This window comes from Astatotilapia calliptera, chromosome 16 (genome assembly GCF_900246225.1).
Source record: "Astatotilapia calliptera chromosome 16, fAstCal1.2, whole genome shotgun sequence".
Lineage (NCBI taxonomy): Eukaryota > Metazoa > Chordata > Actinopteri > Cichliformes > Cichlidae > Astatotilapia > Astatotilapia calliptera.
In genome coordinates, this window is record NC_039317.1 from 15,572,127 (window position 1) to 15,587,678 (window position 15,552).

Sequence of the window (15,552 nt, forward strand, 5' to 3'; positions counted from 1 at the left end):
TATTCACACAGAAAACCAAATTATGTTATGAGTGCCTCATAATTAGGTTTAATGTGATATTACGGCTCTTGTGCCAAAGACAAATTCAAATGAAAAAGCGCCAATTCTTTGACAACAGATAAAACAGCAAATAAGCTAATGGCTCTTTTTTAGCATGTTACATGGCGACACTCTAGACGTTTAACTACATTTGGCTGAAATATGGTAAAAATGAATTCAAAAAATCAAGACATACCAAAAACGTAGAGTTGGCTGCTCGACTTGACTGAGATGGATGCCTTTTTTGAACCACAATCCAAAGCCCGCGAGATGAAATCACGCGTGGTTTCACGAGATTTAACGTTGCTATCTTATTGACTTACTTCACCTGAACATGATATGAACAATTTAATACACCCTTTCTGCATATCATGTAGTTTTTACACTATATAGTTACATTTATCTTTAAAACATGAGGTAATTGTGTTAAATACATGCAAGATGCTTACATAAATCCAAGAGATGGCCAGTCCCTTTTTTTCAGTGTGGGTCACCATTGGTCGGGTTCAGCATTGCGGATCCGTTTCCCCGCCGGCGCACTCCTACACCAGCACCTGTCAACAACATTAGCTTTTTCATTGATGAATCTAATACTCAAGTTTGCAAGTAAATATTACTTCACTGCCTCAAACGTTTTTGATTGAAGCATCATAACGTGTGTTTTACAGCGTTTTCGTCGTGTTTACTAACACCTGTAATCAAGAATCAGTTCTGGGCTGCAGACATACAGAAGAGAAGACAACTGATCTGCAGTCAGCCATACTGATGAAATTGCTACGTGTACTGCGAATGTGCCAACTGTTAGCTAACTCGAACTACCAATGCAGGATCTGCAAAGAAATACAAGACCCGGTGACTTCCGCTGGATAGCTGATAACTTGAAGTTGCTCGTATGGGGTGTCCTTACTGCAAGGTCTTCACAACTACAACGGAGCAGACAACTGTAATGCTAGCTAGCAGTGTTTCCCGGGGAACTGTAATCATTTTGGCTATGTGGAAGAATCACAGATGGATATGCTAACACAAAGCCTGCCACAAACAACAGGACACAAGTGAACTGCTGTGTTTGAATATTTCATCAAAAGCAGCAGCTGCCCTGTCGTGTCTAATGTTTGCCAAGGCTAACTACAGCAGCTATCCTGCCCTGCTGCTGCTGAGTCCATTTTAACGACAAGTAACGATACCCAACTTTTTCCAGTTTGCAAGTTTATGAATCTCTCAGTCTGCACCACACACTTATGAAAATGGGATTTTCAAAATGTGGCGTTAACTGTGGAACTCGCTGCTAAATGTTTTGGAAAGTTACATCTTAATGTGACAAACAACCAGTGTTGGGAAGGTTACTTTTAAAATGTATTCCATTACAGAATACATGCCCTAAAATGTATTCTGTAACGTATTCCGTTACGTTACTCAATGACAGTAACGTATTCTGAATACTTAATATATTATCATGCTTTTTACAACAACGTGAATGTACTATTGCTGTGTGATTTATTACTATTACTGAAGGTCCGCGACTCCGAACTGTAGTAAAGGGACCTCTGACTGATACGGCGGGGTCCCTGTCGGCTCATAGCCGAAAAATAGCTTTACTTTGTTGTGTGGGTCAACTCTGCTTGCCAGAGACAGAGAGAGGCGTTGAAAGACTGCTCCAACGGAACTTATTGTTTTCGGAGGAAAACACTAACACAGTGTACAGTCGAGTCTTAATAGCTTACTTACAACTGGGCTCGTCAGGCACTCTTCTTGGCTGAAGTGGTTATTATTATATTTACATGCTTCCAGCTCCCGTTTTTCCTCGATGACAACTTGTACCTTTCCACTCCCCTTTTTCTCACTGCGGTAAAGTGAGCCGTCATTTGTGAGCCGCGGTCAACCCAGCCGCCTCCTATCCGCCGCATAAATTTCCTTGCGCTTTTACACCAGTCTTTACGGTAGCGCCTTTTCGCTTTATATCCTGATTGAAAGCCTAGACTCGCGCACGCGTGCACGCGCGTGAACAGTCGCACGCGCGCACACAAATTACAATGGAACAGCCCAATACAGCCATCGTGACAGTCTGGTTGTATATTCAAAAATTCATTAAAAATCATTCTTAAAAGTTGATGCCAAGCTTTCAACACAATCCTCTTCTCGGACACCTACTTTACCTCTGGGCCAGGTTTTACCCAGATTTACTGTAATATTACTCAGAAATCACAGTAAACTCAAATTCAATGCAATACAGTCAATGCACTACAATTATGTTTATTTCAAAAATTCATTAAAAGTCATCCTGAATAGTTGAGGTCCAACTTTCAACACATCCCTCCTCTGGGACACCTACTGTACCTATGTGCCACGTTTCATCCAGATTTACTGTAGAATTCCTCAGAAATTACAGGAAACTTATATTCAATTCAATACAGTCAATACAATACAATTATGTCAATTTTCAAAAATTCATTAAAAATCATCCTGAGTAGTTGATGTCCAACTTTCAACACATCCCCCCCTCTGGGACACCTACTGTACCTGTGTGCCAAGTTTCATCCAGATTTACTGTAGAATTCCTCAAAAATTAAAGGGTACTTGTATTCAATGCAATACAGCCAATACACTACAATTATGTCAATTTTCAAAAATTCATTAAAAATCATCCTGAGTAGTTGATGTCCAACTTTCAACAGATTCCTTCTCTGGGACACCTACTGTACCTGTGTGCCAGGTTTCAGCCAGATTTACTGTAGAATTCCTCTGAAACATTTCTTCAATCTAATACAGTCAGTACAATAGAATTATGTCAATTTTCAAAAATTCATTAAAAATCATCCTCAATAGATGAGGTCCAACTTTCAACACATTTCTCTTATGGGACACCTACTGTACCTGTGTGCCAAGTTTCAGCCAAATTTACTGTAAAATTCCTCAGAAATTAATTCAAACTTCTGTTCAATCCAATACAGCCAATACACTACAATTATGGCAATTTTCAAAAATTCATTAAAAATCATCCTGAATAGTTGAGGTTCAACTTTCAACACATTTCTCTTCTGGAACACCTACTGTACCTGTGTGCCAGGTTTCATCTCAATCCGCTGCATCAATAATTGTTTAATATTGATGGATCAAAAGTGCTGCGGAGAGAGTCATGACAGGGACTATAAAGAGACAGCATATTTGCTTGTCTTCACTGACTAGCTTTGAAATCCAGATTTTAATTTTAGAATATTAGGTGTACTTGTGGTTTGTATAGAATTTTAATGTTGAACAGGAATCAGAGTCTTCATCTCCCATCACCAGTGTGTGAATGGGTGGATGACTGGATATGTAAAGCGCTTTGGGGTCCTTAGGGACTAGTAAAGCGCTATATAAATCCAGGCCATTTACCATTCAAAATAAGAACACCAGGAAAGGAAACCAGGGAGGGATAACAGAAACACTAAACACAAGACCCAGCCCCTAAGAGCGAATACAAAAACAGAAGAAACTAGAAAATAAACTCAAAACACTGATTCAGCAACCCAGGACCATGACAATTACAAATGTTCATAGCAAAACTAGGTAAGCATATTCTTACTGTTATAACAAACATAACTTTTTAACAAATCTGTATTTTTATTGCAGCGAACAGGTAAGGTTAAAGTTTAACACTCACTTTTGAGATTTGCAGACAACATGAAAAAACGGGGATCCAAACACTGTCTCGCAGCCTTTTCTATTAAAATACCACATGTAGCACTAAATCCGGTATCTGAACATAGTGAAATGTCTTCATTTGTAACATATTTATGGCTGTGATGAACCAGCATCTCTCTCATGTGTTCTACTACGCATGACATGACGGTCATGAGTCTGCACACAGACGTCGTGTCGATGGCGCTGTGGTGAGGTCAGAATAACTAAGAGCTGATTACGCTCAAAACTGAGACTTTTTTTTCTGATTGTAAACAGCCTTGAAAGTTAAATGTTGCTACCAGGGGCGTCATAGTGGAAGCAAAAGTGATGCTCAGATAAAGACACCCAAGGAGCCAAAGGAAGGAGGCAGCCGCAGGTCTCTCTCTCTCAAGGATGTAACACAAGATGAGCTCATACAGTGGAAATTAAACGTTATTAAAACAGCAAATATATTTTATCGGTGTGGTTGGTTTTAAGGCTGATTTAAAAAATTGCGTTCTTTTCTAAACAGAGGAGAGTTCAGCTTTTTTCATTATATATATATATAACACAGAAAATGAAGACGTCATTTATTCATTGTTGAAAATCAGCGCAGTTTCAAGTAAACTGTGTGTCGGAAACATTAATAGATCAGTTCGCCCGCTTGTTTGAAATATTATGAGTAAGCCACAGGACCACAGGCAATAATCTGGGAGTGGGCAAAAAGACGTGATAGAGGCGGATGGAAGTGAAGAGAGCGTGGAAAATAAAGGTTTTCTACCACAGAGAAGAGCTTTTGCGTAAGTGGTGAAAATGGTTTTCGGCCTTTTTCAAACATTAAAGGAAAGAGAGAGTCGGGCCATGACGTCAGAAACTCTGACAGCCCGTTCTTTGTGGGCGTTACCTATTTTCAATGAGCCAATATGGAACGCTGTTGTGGGCGGGGCCTGGTTCAAAGATGAAAGGCAAGAGAACCAGGCCGTGACGTCACAGTCAACTCAAGTCTATAAATTGCAGGTGAAACCCACATTGGACCAGCACGTTTCTTACAGTCACGAGCGATACACTGGATGAGATTTTGTTCTGCGACCCTCAGTCATATTTGAATGTCTTTGTAACATCGTAGCTTAAATGTCAAAAACGAGTGACCAACAAGCAAAACCAGAATTAGTGTGCACTCTGCCAGAGAGCACACTGGGCGACCTGGAGATCGAGGAGAAAGAAAATTTAAAAGTCCCAGAAGAGCAGAAAGTGGTGAAGGACACGAAAGAAATGCAGAACAAAGTGGACGAGCAGACAGAGCCATTAGCCGAGGCTAAGACAGAGAAAAACGACACGGCAACCCCAGATTCCTCCTCAAAGTTGTGTGTCAACAAAGTTGTTCAGTTGATGGTTTCAAACGCCACAGAAAAAGCTGAACTGAACCAAGTGAAAAATGCACTCGAAGAAACGGCCAAACTGGCAAAGAAAGAGTGTGAAGAGGCCAAAAAAGCAGTGAATGAAGCACAGGCAGCACTGTCAGAGGAGAAGACAATGGTAGAGGACGCAAAGAGACAAACTGAACAGGAAAAACAAGTGTTAGAAGAAGTGCAGTTTGTATTCAAAGATGAGACCAATCGGGCTTCAGCTTCAGCTTTGGAAAAGACACTGAAGCTGCAGAAAAAGGTGCGCGTCAACTGGGTTATTCAGTTGGTGGTTTTACTGGCCAAAGAAAAAGTCTCCTCCAAATACAAGATCTTCACAGAGCGCCTCACTCCTAACTGCATCAGCCATCGTCTGATTGAGAAAATCTGGCCTGAAGTTGAGGAGAAACACTTGAATTTATCCCACGACAGCATTTTTAATGTGGGCAAGGCCATTCTCAAGGATCTTTGCAACACACACAACTGCAAAGAAAACCTTTTGGTTTTTAATCTGAGGGAGCAGCTTGACAATATTACCGTCTCAATCTTCACCAAACACCTCTTGGCATTACCACCAAGAGTACTCAGTGTCTCTAAAGACAGGCAAGAGTACAAGGAAGTTGTAAAAAATGTGACCAAAGATCTGGTAATGCACGCCATGAGCGAAGGAAATGAGACGATGACACTGAATCCAGTAGCATCCGAGTTTATTGTAGAGAGGCTTTTCCAGAAGATCTGGGACAAAATTTTGTCAAAAAAGTACAAAATGTCCTTGGAGAACATTGGAGAACTCGCCCTGACAATATACAATGAACTCCATGACAGGTGGGATTCTCCAATGCTCTTAATGTGGTCAAGAAACCCAGTAATGGATGAAGCAATCGTCAGCAGCTTCAAAAAACATGCAAAATTGAGGAGCCAAAACATCATCTTTAGGGCTTTCTCATGTGCACGCTAAAATCGAACCAACACGTGCATGTGAATATTCATTTCAATTGGGCTTTCTAAATTTAATTTTGAAACCAGAGTGGTTAAAAATCACTACTCTTCTTCTCCCAACTTCCTTCCCTCATCACCAACTGGCTGAGGCAGATGGCCACCCCATCCTAGAGCCTGGGTCTGCCGGAGGTTTCTCTCTTTTAAAAGTGAGTTTTTCCTTCCCACTGTCGCCAAAGTGCTTGCTCTAGGGGATTGGAGTCTTTGTGCATTATTGTAGGGTCTTGACTTTACATTATAAAGCACCATGAGGGAAGTGTTGTTGAGATTTGGTCTGTTTCTTAACTCAAAATGTCCTGTTGTAACTGGACTTTTTGAGTTAAAAAACAGAAAAAAAATAAAAAAATAAAAATGAAAAAAAAACAACAACTTTGCATTTGTGCTTTGTTTCATTTACTATTTAAGAAGTTTGTTCTTCCTGCAACTTTTAAAAACAACAAACAACAAATAGCTGAGCTGTTGGATTTACTAAGTGCATCCAAGAATACAAACAAGCAGTCCTCACACACATTTGAGAAAAACTGAGAGACCTTTGAATCTTTATAGCTTACTGAATATTCATCTCTTTACTTTGTCTGCATGTGTCCACTTTTTTTCTTTTTCTATTTGTATTATTCTCATTTCAAAGACATTCAAAGCTGTTTGGAGACATGCAGAGTTCCTTAAAGATGAACCTAATATAATTACACGAGTTGTTTAACTGAGGTAATCACTCTTTCCCCCACAGTCCTACGATTTTTCCCTTTTTCTGTAAAGCAATGCAAATACATTTTGAATACTTTCAGTCAAGTATTTAACATTCATACAGGAATAAACTACAACAGAAACACAGTCACAAATATAGGCATTAAATATACAGACACCATATTTACATACACATTTAGTACAAATATAATGTTTAAAAGGAGTCTGATTCTTCAACTGATAAACATTTGTGTAGAATATATATGAACTGGAAGTGCTGGGTATACAAGTCTGGCCTAAGTCTTGGGTCAGAAAGACTGCAGCAGTCCAGGAGTTTAGTTCACCGTCTTTAATGAAGCTTCACAGAAGAACTGGTTACAGCAGGGCTTGCCATGATTAATCCAACCGTGATACAGCCAGATATGCACTTATAATTGTGGCAGATGCAGTATAGGTGACTATAAGCATGGTTGTCTGGAAACAGAAACAGGTAATACTATAATTAGTAGGGTCCACAAGGGGTCGCTGTAAGACCAGAAGTTGGCTAAATAGCACATATCTTCCCAGTTGCTAGTACTAAGGCAAGAATGTGGCAAGCTAACAACAGTTAAACTAAACAATAAACAACAGAAAAATCCTTTAACCGCGGGATGTAATCATTGGAGGAGATTCTGGCAGCAATAATTAAAGCTGACACGGGCTCTTTCACAAAATCAGGAGGATGTGTGCTCATCTTCCAGCACCACACAGCACAGAGGATGCAAATATCACTCAGTATAAACCGGTGAAACGGCGCAGTCCTGTACCGCGTCTTCACCTCGGCAAAATTAAACCAGTCGAAATACCAAATGAGGCCAACAGTGGCTCGATGAAGCCATTCTCCACAAGGACTTTCCATGAAGTTCGTCTTGGCTGTGCAAGCGAAGAAGAATAAAACTAGCCAAGTGCAGATGAAGTGAGCGAAGATGAACCAGGGGAGCACGGAGGCGAAAAGAACGAGGGCAGTGAGACGACAAGAAATGAGTACCAGTGTCACGGCCTTTTAAGTTCTGGCGTTTATTTCGTTGAAAAATATAAACAAAAATCAACCCAATAATTTCAAACATAAACGAAAGTTAACTTAATCTTGGGGCTCAAGAGTTGGGAGTTCGCCTTGTAATCGGAAGGTTGCTGGTTCGAGCCCCGGCTTGGACAGTCTTGGCCGTTGTGTCCTTGGGCAAGACACTTCACCCGTTGCCTACTGGTGGTGGTCAGAGGGCCCGGTGGCGCCAGTGTCCGGCAGCCTCGCCTCTGTCAGTGCGCCCCAGGGTGGCTGTGGCTACAATGTAGCTTACCATCACCAGTGTGTGAATGGGTGGATGACTGGATATGTAAAGCGCTTTGGGGTCCTTAGGGACTAGTACAGCGCTATATAAATCCAGGCCATTTACCATTCAAAATAAGAACACCAGGAAAGGAAACAGGGAGGGATAACAGAAACACTAAACACAAGACCCAGCCCCTAAGAGCGAATACAAAAACAGAAGAAACTAGAAAATAAACTCAAAACACTGATTCAGCAACCCAGGACCATGACAATTACAAATGTTCATAGCAAAACTAGGTAAGCATATTCTTACTGTTATAACAAACATAACTTTTTAACAAATCTGTATTTTTATTGCAGCGAACAGGTAAGGTTAAAGTTTAACACTCACTTTTGAGATTTGCAGACAACATGAAAAAACGGGGATCCAAACACTGTCTCGCAGCCTTTTCTATTAAAATACCACATGTAGCACTAAATCCGGTATCTGAACATAGTGAAATGTCTTCATTTGTAACATATTTATGGCTGTGATGAACCAGCATCTCTCTCATGTGTTCTACTACGTGTGACACGACGGTCATGAGTCTGCACACAGACGTCGTGTCGATGGCGCTGTGGTGAGGTCAGAATAACTAAGAGCTGATTACGCTCAAAACTGAGACTTTTTTTTCTGATTGTAAACAGCCTTGAAAGTTAAATGTTGCTACCAGGGGCGTCATAGTGGAAGCAAAAGTGATGCTCAGATAAAGACACCCAAGGAGCCAAAGGAAGGAGGCAGCCGCAGGTCTCTCTCTCTCAAGGATGTAACACAAGATGAGCTCATACAGTGGAAATTAAACGTTATTAAAACAGCAAATATATTTTATCGGTGTGGTTGGTTTTAAGGCTGATTTAAAAAATTGCGTTCTTTTCTAAACAGAGGAGAGTTCAGCTTTTTTCATTATATATATATATAACACAGAAAATGAAGACGTCATTTATTCATTGTTGAAAATCAGCGCAGTTTCAAGTAAACTGTGTGTCGGAAACATTAATAGATCAGTTCGCCCGCTTGTTTGAAATATTATGAGTAAGCCACAGGACCACAGGCAATAATCTGGGAGTGGGCAAAAAGACGTGATAGAGGCGGATGGAAGTGAAGAGAGCGTGGAAAATAAAGGTTTTCTACCACAGAGAAGAGCTTTTGCGTAAGTGGTGAAAATGGTTTTCGGCCTTTTTCAAACATTAAAGGAAAGAGAGAGTCGGGCCATGACGTCAGAAACTCTGACAGCCCGTTCTTTGTGGGCGTTACCTATTTTCAATGAGCCAATATGGAACGCTGTTGTGGGCGGGGCCTGGTTCAAAGATGAAAGGCAAGAGAACCAGGCCGTGACGTCACAGTCAACTCAAGTCTATAAATTGCAGGTGAAACCCACATTGGACCAGCACGTTTCTTACAGTCACGAGCGATACACTGGATGAGATTTTGTTCTGCGACCCTCAGTCATATTTGAATGTCTTTGTAACATCGTAGCTTAAATGTCAAAAACGAGTGACCAACAAGCAAAACCAGAATTAGTGTGCACTCTGCCAGAGAGCACACTGGGCGACCTGGAGATCGAGGAGAAAGAAAATTTAAAAGTCCCAGAAGAGCAGAAAGTGGTGAAGGACACGAAAGAAATGCAGAACAAAGTGGACGAGCAGACAGAGCCATTAGCCGAGGCTAAGACAGAGAAAAACGACACGGCAACCCCAGATTCCTCCTCAAAGTTGTGTGTCAACAAAGTTGTTCAGTTGATGGTTTCAAACGCCACAGAAAAAGCTGAACTGAACCAAGTGAAAAATGCACTCGAAGAAACGGCCAAACTGGCAAAGAAAGAGTGTGAAGAGGCCAAAAAAGCAGTGAATGAAGCACAGGCAGCACTGTCAGAGGAGAAGACAATGGTAGAGGACGCAAAGAGACAAACTGAACAGGAAAAACAAGTGTTAGAAGAAGTGCAGTTTGTATTCAAAGATGAGACCAATCGGGCTTCAGCTTCAGCTTTGGAAAAGACACTGAAGCTGCAGAAAAAGGTGCGCGTCAACTGGGTTATTCAGTTGGTGGTTTTACTGGCCAAAGAAAAAGTCTCCTCCAAATACAAGATCTTCACAGAGCGCCTCACTCCTAACTGCATCAGCCATCGTCTGATTGAGAAAATCTGGCCTGAAGTTGAGGAGAAACACTTGAATTTATCCCACGACAGCATTTTTAATGTGGGCAAGGCCATTCTCAAGGATCTTTGCAACACACACAACTGCAAAGAAAACCTTTTGGTTTTTAATCTGAGGGAGCAGCTTGACAATATTACCGTCTCAATCTTCACCAAACACCTCTTGGCATTACCACCAAGAGTACTCAGTGTCTCTAAAGACAGGCAAGAGTACAAGGAAGTTGTAAAAAATGTGACCAAAGATCTGGTAATGCACGCCATGAGCGAAGGAAATGAGACGATGACACTGAATCCAGTAGCATCCGAGTTTATTGTAGAGAGGCTTTTCCAGAAGATCTGGGACAAAATTTTGTCAAAAAAGTACAAAATGTCCTTGGAGAACATTGGAGAACTCGCCCTGACAATATACAATGAACTCCATGACAGGTGGGATTCTCCAATGCTCTTAATGTGGTCAAGAAACCCAGTAATGGATGAAGCAATCGTCAGCAGCTTCAAAAAACATGCAAAATTGAGGAGCCAAAACATCATCTTTAGGGCTTTCTCATGTGCACGCTAAAATCGAACCAACACGTGCATGTGAATATTCATTTCAATTGGGCTTTCTAAATTTAATTTTGAAACCAGAGTGGTTAAAAATCACTACTCTTCTTCTCCCAACTTCCTTCCCTCATCACCAACTGGCCGAGGCAGATGGCCACCCCATCCTAGAGCCTGGGTCTGCCGGAGGTTTCTCTCTTTTAAAAGTGAGTTTTTCCTTCCCACTGTCGCCAAAGTGCTTGCTCTAGGGGATTGGAGTCTTTGTGCATTATTGTAGGGTCTTGACTTTACATTATAAAGCACCATGAGGGAAGTGTTGTTGAGATTTGGTCTGTTTCTTAACTCAAAATGTCCTGTTGTAACTGGACTTTTTGAGTTAAGAAACAGAAAAAAAATAAAAAAATAAAAATGAAAAAAAAACAACAACTTTGCATTTGTGCTTTGTTTCATTTACTATTTAAGAAGTTTGTTCTTCCTGCAACTTTTAAAAACAACAAACAACAAATAGCTGAGCTGTTGGATTTACTAAGTGCATCCAAGAATACAAACAAGCAGTCCTCACACACATTTGAGAAAAACTGAGAGACCTTTGAATCTTTATAGCTTACTGAATATTCATCTCTTTACTTTGTCTGCATGTGTCCACTTTTTTTCTTTTTCTATTTGTATTATTCTCATTTCAAAGACATTCAAAGCTGTTTGGAGACATGCAGAGTTCCTTAAAGATGAACCTAATATAATTACACGAGTTGTTTAACTGAGGTAATCACTCTTTCCCCCACAGTCCTACGATTTTTCCCTTTTTCTGTAAAGCAATGCAAATACATTTTGAATACTTTCAGTCAAGTATTTAACATTCATACAGGAATAAACTACAACAGAAACACAGTCACAAATATAGGCATTAAATATACAGACACCATATTTACATACACATTTAGTACAAATATAATGTTTAAAAGGAGTCTGATTCTTCAACTGATAAACATTTGTGTAGAATATATATGAACTGGAAGTGCTGGGTATACAAGTCTGGCCTAAGTCTTGGGTCAGAAAGACTGCAGCAGTCCAGGAGTTTAGTTCACCGTCTTTAATGAAGCTTCACAGAAGAACTGGTTACAGCAGGGCTTGCCATGATTAATCCAACCGTGATACAGCCAGATATGCACTTATAATTGTGGCAGATGCAGTATAGGTGACTATAAGCATGGTTGTCTGGAAACAGAAACAGGTAATACTATAATTAGTAGGGTCCACAAGGGGTCGCTGTAAGACCAGAAGTTGGCTAAATAGCACATATCTTCCCAGTTGCTAGTACTAAGGCAAGAATGTGGCAAGCTAACAACAGTTAAACTAAACAATAAACAACAGAAAAATCCTTTAACCGCGGGATGTAATCATTGGAGGAGATTCTGGCAGCAATAATTAAAGCTGACACGGGCTCTTTCACAAAATCAGGAGGATGTGTGCTCATCTTCCAGCACCACACAGCACAGAGGATGCAAATATCACTCAGTATAAACCGGTGAAACGGCGCAGTCCTGTACCGCGTCTTCACCTCGGCAAAATTAAACCAGTCGAAATACCAAATGAGGCCAACAGTGGCTCGATGAAGCCATTCTCCACAAGGACTTTCCATGAAGTTCGTCTTGGCTGTGCAAGCGAAGAAGAATAAAACTAGCCAAGTGCAGATGAAGTGAGCGAAGATGAACCAGGGGAGCACGGAGGCGAAAAGAACGAGGGCAGTGAGACGACAAGAAATGAGTACCAGTGTCACGGCCTTTTAAGTTCTGGCGTTTATTTCGTTGAAAAATATAAACAAAAATCAACCCAATAATTTCAAACATAAACGAAAGTTAACTTAATCTTGGGGCTCAAGAGTTGGGAGTTCGCCTTGTAATCGGAAGGTTGCTGGTTCGAGCCCCGGCTTGGACAGTCTTGGCCGTTGTGTCCTTGGGCAAGACACTTCACCCGTTGCCTACTGGTGGTGGTCAGAGGGCCCGGTGGCGCCAGTGTCCGGCAGCCTCGCCTCTGTCAGTGCGCCCCAGGGTGGCTGTGGCTACAATGTAGCTTACCATCACCAGTGTGTGAATGGGTGGATGACTGGATATGTAAAGCGCTTTGGGGTCCTTAGGGACTAGTAAAGCGCTATATAAATCCAGGCCATTTACCATTCAAAATAAGAACACCAGGAAAGGAAACAGGGAGGGATAACAGAAACACTAAACACAAGACCCAGCCCCTAAGAGCGAATACAAAAACAGAAGAAACTAGAAAATAAACTCAAAACACTGATTCAGCAACCCAGGACCATGACAATTACAAATGTTCATAGCAAAACTAGGTAAGCATATTCTTACTGTTATAACAAACATAACTTTTTAACAAATCTGTATTTTTATTGCAGCGAACAGGTAAGGTTAAAGTTTAACACTCACTTTTGAGATTTGCAGACAACATGAAAAAACGGGGATCCAAACACTGTCTCGCAGCCTTTTCTATTAAAATACCACATGTAGCACTAAATCCGGTATCTGAACATAGTGAAATGTCTTCATTTGTAACATATTTATGGCTGTGATGAACCAGCATCTCTCTCATGTGTTCTACTACGTGTGACATGACGGTCATGAGTCTGCACACAGACGTCGTGTCGATGGCGCTGTGGTGAGGTCAGAATAACTAAGAGCTGATTACGCTCAAAACTGAGACTTTTTTTCTGATTGTAAACAGCCTTGAAAGTTAAATGTTGCTACCAGGGGCGTCATAGTGGAAGCAAAAGTGATGCTCAGATAAAGACACCCAAGGAGCCAAAGGAAGGAGGCAGCCGCAGGTCTCTCTCTCTCAAGGATGTAACACAAGATGAGCTCATACAGTGGAAATTAAACGTTATTAAAACAGCAAATATATTTTATCGGTGTGGTCAACACGTTCTCACTCCCAACTCGTTAAACGTGTGACGCATGGTCAGGCTCCCTCTGCTGCACTTATGGACGCGCAGGGTACCCCCCTCGCGTCGGGAATTGACGTGAAGGGTCCTCCGATTGAAGAGATTGCCGCGGAAGAGCCTGTTGTCCGTATATTTCCGAAATCACATTGTAGTGAAGTATACTGAACACAATAAATTATATAATGTAAACAACTACCTGAAAAACAGGTAGAACGATACTTTTGTATGGTTTATTGCATTTATGGAGGGAGTGATGTATGCTGGGTAATGGCACAGCTAGCTACTGGGTGACTTTATTCACCCACTTCGGCTGTTATCAGTCCATACAATGGGCGTTATTGGCACAAATCAGTCCCATAGATATGGGCCATCTCCTGCTAGATTGTTCAGAAGGTTGTTCTCATCCATCCAGATGGAGGATCACTAACAGGAGCGTGGAAGACTCCAGAATCCACTCTGGCTGGAATCCGGTGGATATGCAGTGTTTACAGGTAAGACCATTTACACGGACAGCATTTATAGAATGACTATTAAAAGGCAGCGAGTGTCAGTAATGTTAATGTGGTTATGTTAGTAATACACAGAGTGCTAATATAACAGCTTTAAGATGCATTTGTAGATATTATTACGTGTTTTACCGTCTTTATGGTGCTAGCTTAAAGTTACGGTGTAAACGTTATTCTCCCTCCTCGCGCTCACAGACACATAACGTGTATGGCAGTCCATTCTCCCTGCAGCACGGACTACACTGCCCACGATGCTACATTCTTTAGAGCTATGCTTGTAGCATTCTGCCCGTTAGCTTAGCACAACAACAACGAAAAGGCGCTCTCTCTCACCCAGGAAACACACAATCGCAGAGAGAGAGAGAGAGCGTCGCCCTGTAACCATGGCAACCGTAACGCTGCCGCCTGGAACAACAGCACGTAGCTGTCAAACAAAACCCAAACAGTCCTGACCCGCGACAATATGAAACAGGAAAGTACCGCCGTGTAATCCATTTATTTCAACAAAGTAACTGTATTCTGAATACCACCTTTTTAAACGTTAACTGTAACGGAATACAGTTACTCATATTTTGTATTTTAAATACGTAACGGCGGTACATGTATTCCGTTACTCCCCAACACTGCAAACAACGCTTTGAACAACGGTCACCGAAGTGAATACGTTTCACCTTCAACACATTAAGCACCCACTGAACATTTACGGACAATTCTAGCTAACACAACGCGGACAAACAGAATGGTCTTTTACTGCTTTGGCACTTTAAAGTGGTCTTTACGCGTTGGCTTCGGCGTGTCTGTTAGCTGGATTAGCCGACTAGCTTATAACAATACTAAACGAAATTCAGCTCCAATCCTTACGGAAATACAGAGCAGATACCTCGCCACACACATTCAGTTGCCATATAAGCGGAGGGTGAGTAAACTTACCTGTGAATACTCCGAGTTAACCTTACAGACTCTGTGATGCTGCTGTGGGTCTTGTTGCTAACGCTAGGTAGTGCGTGTGTGTGTGTAACTACGGTGGACTCGCAACAACGGAGCTAGCTGTCGGATAATTCAGGTATGCGCATGCGCCGCATACTTTACACGAATCACACACGCCTCACTCTTCTGCTTTTAGGTTTACGATGCTGCAACCAACCAAAACACTTTGTTGTCCAGCAGGTATCGGTTTTCATGGACTTTACAAGTTAATATTCCCCACTGACTCTATAAAAGTCACGTTTTCTGCAGTCACTCACCCAGTAATACTTCCATGATGGCTTTTAAGAACTTTGTCGAAACAAACAAACAA

The 15,552-nt window shown here is 41.4% G+C and overlaps 1 long non-coding RNA gene across 1 annotated transcript; it reads right to left on the reverse strand.

The window, feature by feature from the left end:
• Positions 1–349: 349 nt before the first annotated feature.
• On the reverse strand, positions 350–15,313 carry LOC113008426 (uncharacterized). The gene is made up of 3 exons (XR_003270017.1): positions 15,186–15,313; positions 489–593; positions 350–367 (listed from the first exon to the last, which is right to left on the reverse strand). It is a non-coding gene; the product is annotated as an uncharacterized LOC113008426 (long non-coding RNA).
• Positions 15,314–15,552: the final 239 nt, after the last annotated feature.